Source organism: Babylonia areolata, chromosome 34 (assembly GCF_041734735.1).
Source record: "Babylonia areolata isolate BAREFJ2019XMU chromosome 34, ASM4173473v1, whole genome shotgun sequence".
Lineage (NCBI taxonomy): Eukaryota > Metazoa > Mollusca > Gastropoda > Neogastropoda > Buccinidae > Babylonia > Babylonia areolata.
Genome location: NC_134909.1, coordinates 12760361 through 12767860, shown reverse-complemented (window position 1 = coordinate 12767860; position 7500 = coordinate 12760361). Strand labels below are relative to the sequence as shown.

At 53.1% G+C, this 7500-nt stretch overlaps 1 long non-coding RNA gene across 3 annotated transcripts in view; it reads right to left on the bottom strand.

Annotated features, from left to right (window-relative positions):
• Positions 1-7500, bottom strand: part of LOC143277554 (uncharacterized) — a 617781-nt gene that overhangs the window by 163473 nt on the left and 446808 nt on the right. Inside the window, exon 8 of one of the 3 annotated variants that reach the window (XR_013053759.1) lies at positions 5690-5769. The exons of the other annotated variants lie outside the window; for them this stretch is intronic. This is a non-coding gene — a long non-coding RNA (uncharacterized LOC143277554). The remainder of the gene's footprint in view (positions 1-5689; positions 5770-7500) is intronic. 3 annotated transcript variants of the gene reach the window in all.

The window sequence follows — 7500 nt, the reverse complement described above, 5'->3', positions numbered from 1 at the left end:
GGCAATAATGAGTGGACTGTCACTCTTTTTTAATTGTCCATATGTAAAAATAATATTTGCTTGCTCAGTCAGCCAAGGCGGATGAAAACAATGCGGAATTTTCGCGCGCGCGCGCGCGCGCGCACACACACACACACACACACACACACAAACAAACAACAACCTCGTATGCGACTCTTTCTTCTATCACCAACCACCACTACACTTACGCTATTACCAATAATAAACAGTGTGTAGGGTATTTGCTGCTACTACTACTACTACCACAACTACTACTACTACTACTGTCGCTGCTGCCGGCAGCTCACTCGCTTCCCCTTGTGCAAGAAAATTAAGAGAGAAAGACAGGAAGAGAAAAAGAAAGGACAGTGGGGAAAAAAAGACAAGAAAATAAAACAAACAGATGAAAAAATATACATATTCATATACATGCAAAAATAAATGAAAAAAACAAAAAAACAACAACAAAAAAAAACCCAACCCAAAAACCCGAGCCGACGAAACCAACGATTCTTTTCCTTTTGAACACAGCCACCGCTTTTCCCTCCCACCCACCCACCCACCCACTCCACCTCCCAGCCACAACTCTCACCCTCACCCCCTTAGTCTCCCTCCCCTCCCTCCCCCAGCCTCCCAACCCCCCTAACCTCCCCCACACCCCCACCCACCTTCTTCCTCTCCTCTTTCTTCCCAGGAGATTTCTCACCCCAAGTAAAGCCACCCACCCCACCCCACCCCACACCCCTATCCCCCTTTTACCTCCCCCTCACCCTCCTGCCCCTCCCCGTCCCCCCCCTTCCCCCACATCCCACATCCCACACCCACCCATCCCCACCCCCCGCACACACACACAACCACTTCTCCCCCCATCACCCCTCCACCTTCTTTATCATCCAGCTCCTCCTATTCACTTCCAAGTCTACAGAGAACAGAAATCGATCGCAGACCAGACAGCCAAGGGATGGAGAGAGAGAGAGAGAGAGAGAGAGAGAGAGAGTGTGTAAGAAGGAGGAGGAGGGAGCAAGGAAGAGAAGGGAAGCAGGAGGGGGAGGGAGGGAGGAGGGAATTTCTGTGAGCAGGAAGAAGGGGGGAGGAGGAAGGAGGAGGACGAAGGAAGAGGAAGGGAGGAGGAGGAAGAGGAGGAAGAAGAAGAGGAGGAGGAGCGGGGGGAAGAGAAAGAAAAGGAAGGAGGGGGGAGGAGGAGGCAGAAGAGACTGAGGAAGAGGATGTAGGAGGAGGAGGAAGAGGAGGGGGAGGAAGAGGAGGGGGAGGAAGAGGAGGTGGACGAAGAGGAGGGGGAGGAAGAGGAGGAATGAAGAAGATGAGGGGGAGGAAGAGGAATAAGAGGAGGGGGAGGAAGAAGAGAAGCGAGGAAGAAGAGGAAGGAGGAGGAAGAGGAGGAGAAGGAAGTGAAGGGGCAGGAAGAGAAGGAAGGAGGAAGAGGAGGAAGAAGAGGAAGGAGGAGGAAGAGAAGGGAGGAGGAAGAGGATGATGGAAGAAGAGGAAGAAGAGGAGGGGGAGGAAGAGAAGGGGGAAGGAAGAAGAGAAGGGAGAAGAGGAAGAAGGACTGAAGAGGAAGGAGAAGGTAGAAAGAAGGATGGGGAAGAAGAAGAGGAGGAGAGAGAGAGGGGGGGGGAGGAGGAGGAACAATTAGGAGGGAAAGGGGTGGAGAGCAGACAAAGTGGGGGTAGGGGAGGGGGGCGGTGAGGGTGGTGGGGTGGGGGGGGCAGAAGACACAGCTGGGAAAAGGAAGGAAAGGGAAGATGAGGGGGGAGGGGGAGGAGGGAAAGAGAGACAGAGACAGACAGACAGACAGACAGAGACTGACACAGGTTGGGACAAAGAGAGAGAGAGAGAGAGGGGGGGAGGAGGGGGGGCGAGGGAGACAGAGAGACAGACAGAGACAGAGACTGAGACAGAGAAACACGGACGGACAGACAGACAGACTCAAGTGAATCGAACGGTGCGGGCCTTTCAGTTCTTGATTGGTTGAGCCAAGTCACGTGACTGAGAAGGACCAGGAGACAAGAGAGGGGGTGTGGGGGGGGGGGGGGGGGGGGGAGGAAGGAAGGAGGGGGAGGGGGGAGAGAGAGAGAAAAGGAGAAGCACCTCTAACTATTTTCCCTCTGGACTGGACACAAGTGACAAATGGTGGTCAGTGTGTGTGTGTGTGTGTGTGTGTGTGTGTGTGTGTGTGTGTGTGTGTGTGTGTGTGTGTGTGTGTGTGTGTGTGTGTGTGTGTGTGTGTGGTATAAACCGAAAGAAAAAAAAATATACGAAGGACATAAATTATCCACAAAGCAGGTAGAATCGCAGCACTTGTAATATCACACACACACACACACACACACACACACACACACACACACATGCACACACACACACACACACACACACACACACACACACACACACACACATACAAACACACACACACACACATACATTCTCTCTCTCTCTCTGTCTCTGTCTCTCTCTCTCTGTCTCTCTCTTTCGGAGCGTTCGCGTGGGCCAGCCTACCAATCCAGTTACTGAATGAGCAGCCGTCTGTGGCACCCCCCCCCTCCCTCCGCTTCCCCCCCCCACCCCCACCCCCCTACAAACCCGCCCCCCACCATCACCTTCACTCTCCACCTCCACATACTCCCTACACACACACACACACACACACACACACGAAGACGCAGGCGTCGTGTGTATGAAGACGACGAGGATGGTGATAGTGGTGATGGTGTAGGTTGTGGTGGTGGTGGTGTTGGTGATGGTGATGGTGGTTGTGGTGATGGTAAATGTAGTGTGGAGGGGGCGGGGGGTGGGTGGGTGGGAGGGGAGTATAAGGAGATGGGTAGGCGAGTTATCGTCCCTTGCTGGCTGAGTGACTCTGCCCTCCACCCCCACCCGACCCACCCATCCCTCTCCCTCTCTTGGTCTTTTTTTTTTCCTTCTTCTTTTCTTTCTTTCTTTCTCCTTCTCCTCCTCCTCCTCCTCCTCACAACTACTGTGACTAACAAGAAAGTCACAAGACAAGACCCATCTACGGCAAATGACCCCCTCCTCTCCTCCCCCCCTCCTCTCCTCCACCCCCCCTCCTCTCCTCCTCCTCCCCCCCCCCCAAGCCCCCCCCCCCCCAATCCTCCCTGCGGTATCGACAAGTGCCGAATCGGGAAGGTATAGACAGGGTAAAAAATATTAAAATAAAAAAAAAGCGAAAAAAAACAACAAAAAACCCCACCTACTTTCCAACCAGAAAGAAGAGGCTGGGTGGTTTCAGTTTCAGTTAGCTCAAGGAGGCGTCACTGCGTTCGGACAAATCCATACAAGCTACACCACATCTGCCAAGCAGAGGGTGGGTGAGTTGGGGGGGGATGAAAGGGGTGAGGTTTTGGAGGGAGGGAGGAAGGAAGGGAGGAAGGGAGGAAGGGAGGGAGGAAGGAAGGGAGGGAGGGAGGGAGGGAGGGAGGAAGGAAGGAAGGAAGGAAGGAAGGGAGGAAGGAAGGAAGGAAGGGAGGAAGGAACGGAGGAAGGAAGGAAGGAAGGGAGGGAGGAAGGAAGGAAGGGAGGGAGGGAGGGAGGGAGGAAGGGAGGGAGGGAGGGAGGAAGGAAGGAAGGAAGGAAGGAAGGAAGGAAGGGAGGGAGGAAGGGAGGAAGTAGGTGTAGTAAAGAAAGAGGAGAAGAGTAGGGGAGAGGGGAGTGGGGGGTGGGGAGTGGGGGGTGGGGAGTGGGGGTGGCTTCCCCCCCCCCCACCCCTTCGGAACGCCAGTCGGACCTCCCATCCAGACAGACAGACAGACGGACACACCGACAATGCCTCACACACACACACACACACACACACACACACACACACACACACACACACATACACACACAACTATTTCAAAGGCAACAGGAAACATACATGCATAGACAGATAGACAAAACAGACAGACAGACAGAACTGACAGACAGACAATACATAATTATAATGTATGTATTTAATGCATACATTCATTGCTGGGGTGCGTAACCTGTCATATCACATTGGACCACATCATATTTTATCATCAACTAACTTCACGTTTAGTGACGTAACCTTATCATTTACCGAACAACGGATGGTCATAGCATAATTATCATATAATATATATATACACACACACACGCGCGCGCCCGTCAATACGTCTACACACTCAGATCCTGTGTGATTGACCTGCAAGCCCTGTCCTATATATTCCAGTCAGGTGACAGAGAGAGAGAGAGAGAGAGAGAGAGAGAGAGAGAGAGAGACAGACAGAGACAGACAGACAGACAGACAGACAGACAGCCCTTCACTGATGAACCTTACTCGCCAGCATCAGTCAAGAAGGAGTAGTAAAACAAAGACCGGGTTTTCCCCACCACTACACCAGGGTATAATACTACATACACAGCCAGTCTCGCGCGCGCGCGGAGTGGGGGCTGGGGTGGGGACGGGGGGGTGGAAGGGGGTGGGGGTGGGGGGGATGGGAGAGAGGTACCAACCAACCAATCGATAACAAGCCATCACTCAATCTACAGGAACAAGGGGAGAGGGAGAAGGAAGAAATAGAGAGAGAGAGAGAGAGGGAGAGAGAGAGAGAGAGAGGGGATGTGTAAGACAATCTTTCGACGTAGACGTCTTATTAACCATACGACAGTCAAGAGAGGAGGGTTGGTGGAGGGGGAGGCGGGGGTGTGGGGCGGGCGAAGTAGAAGTAGTAGTAGTAGTTGTAGTAGTAGTGGTGGTGGTGGTGGTGGTGGTGATGATGACAGTAATGGTGGCGCAAAAAAAAAAAAGCTTTCTGGAGCTTTTCCAGTCACGTGACTGTGCTTGGAGGGGGGGGGGGAAGGTAGAGGGAGGGAGATAGAAGGGAGAGGAAAGAGGAGAAGGAGGGATCGGGAGGAGGAGGAGGAGGAGAACGTGGAGGTGAACAGGAGAAGGAGGAACATAGGAGAAGGAGGAGTTAACACACACGTCTGGACCCCGCTGGTTTAGGAGGAGAGGGAGGGGGGGGAGGGAGAGGGAGTGAGAGAGAGGGGGGGGAGGGAGGTTGAGAAGGGGACAGGAGGGAAGGAGGAGGAGGAGGTAGGTAAAGGAGAAGGTGAAGGATAGGAGGGGTTAGACGTCTTGACCGTTTCGCCGACTGGGTCGGGGGAGATGAGTGTGTGTGTGTGTGGGGGGGGGGTCTGGGGGGGGGGAGATGGGGGGCCAGGGGGAGGCGTGGGGGGCTGGTGGAGGGGGCGGGGAGGGGGTGGGGGGAGAGGGATGATGGAAGGAGGTAGGGGGAGGGGTTTTAGTTGTGAGAGAGACAGTCACCGATGAGGCAGGCACGGTGTGTAGCGGGCTGGGACAGGCACTGACAGTCACCAGTGAAAAGACAGAAATTAGTCAGTCACCTCGATCAATGGCCGACAGACGTGGAGGATAGAGACAGACAGACAGACAGAGACAGACAGACAGAGAGACAGAGACAGACAGACAGACAGACAGAGAGAGTGAGACAAAGGGGGTAGGAGGGGGGGGGGGGAGGGAAGGGAGGGAATCCAGCCTACGGGGTAGACTGCAGTTTTACGACCTATAATGGCCAGCGCCCTTCCATCATTCAGGGAACGTGTATTGGCTTGATGAAGGATTCACAGTTCGAAGGATGGTGCCTGCGCTCTGGGTAGATAATCTGGGAGACATACCAACCTGTCTGTCTGTTGTTCATGAGAGGAGTTCTGCTGGCAGCACACCTTTCTTCCGCCCGAACTCGTGAACACGTTCCATCCCTGAATCGGAATAAGTATCGATAAAGGAATAAATAATCATCTAACTAACAATAAAAGGATTTGATATGTTTGATGATGCTGTTTTATCATAACTAACTGCCGCTGTGTTATGTGCTGTTCAGTGTGTGTGCATAATAAGACGGAGCAGTTTTCCGAGCACACACCGTAAGCTTAAAGCTTGTTGCTTGCTGCTCGATGTGTTCGCAATGTCTTTTAGCTTGCTTTTGGGAATCTCCTTCTTCTTCTTTTTCTTTTTCTTCTTCGTTCGTGGGCTACAACTCCCACGTTCACTCGTATATTATATACGCGAGTGGGCTTTTTACGTGTATGACCGTTTTTAAACCCGCCATGTAGGCAGCCATACTCCGCTTTCGGGGGGGGGGGGTGCATGCTGGGTATGTTCTTGTTTCCATAACCCACCCGAACGCTTGACATGGATTACAGGATCTTTAACGTTACGTATTTGATCTTCTGCTTGCGGTATACACACGAAGGGGGTTCAGGCACTAAGCAGGTGGGCACATTTGTTGACCTGGGAGATGGGAAAAATCTCCACCCTTTACCCACCAGGCGCCGTCACCGAGATTCGAACCCGGGACCCTCCCGCCTCTCTTTTTCCTGATTCCCCTTACTATCACCCCTTACCACCCTTCTACTACCACAACCCCTTACCATCACCCCTTACCACCCTTCTACTACCACAACCCCTTACCACCATCCCTTACCACCCTTCTACTACCACAACCCCTTACCACCATCCCTTACCACCCTTCTACTACCACAACCCCTTACCACCCTTCTACTACCACAACCCCTTACCATCACCCCTTACCACCCTTCTACTACCACAACCCCTTACCACCATCCCTTACCACCCTTCTACTACCACAACCCCTTACCATCACCCCTTACCACCCTTCTACTACCACAACCCCTTACCACCATCCCTTACCACCCTTCTACCACAACCCCTTACCATCACCCCTTACCACCCTTCTACTACCACAACCCCTTACCATCACCCCTTACCACCCTTCTACCACAACCCCTTACCATCACCCCTTACCACCCTTCTACCACAATCCTTACCACCATCCCTTACCACCCTTCTACTACCACAACCCCTTACCACCATCCCTTACCACCCTTCTACTACCACAACCCCTTACCACCATCCCTTACCACCCTTCTACCACAATCCCTTACCACCATCCCTTACCACCCTTCTACTACCACAACCCCTTACCACCATCCCTTACCACCCTTCTACTACCACAACCCCTTACCATCACCCCTTACCACCCTTCTACTACCACAACCCCTTACCACCATCCCTTACCACCCTTCTACTACCACAACCCCTTACCACCCTTCTACTACCACAACCCCTTACCACCATCCCTTACCACCCTTCTACTACCACAACCCCTTACCACCATCCCTTACCACCCTTCTACTACCACAACCCCTTACCACCATCCCTTACCACCCTTCTACTACCACAACCCCTTACCACCATCCCTTACCACCCTTTTACTACCACAACCCCTTACCATCATCCCTTACCACCCTTCTACTACCACAACCCCTTACTACCACCCCCGACCTCCCAATCCCGACTCGACCTACCGACCTATTCACACACCCCCCCCCCCCCCCTCCCCCAGTAGTGTGAGTACTGAGCATCTTGACCCAACCCAACTGAACTCCACCCATACCACCAAACACTAT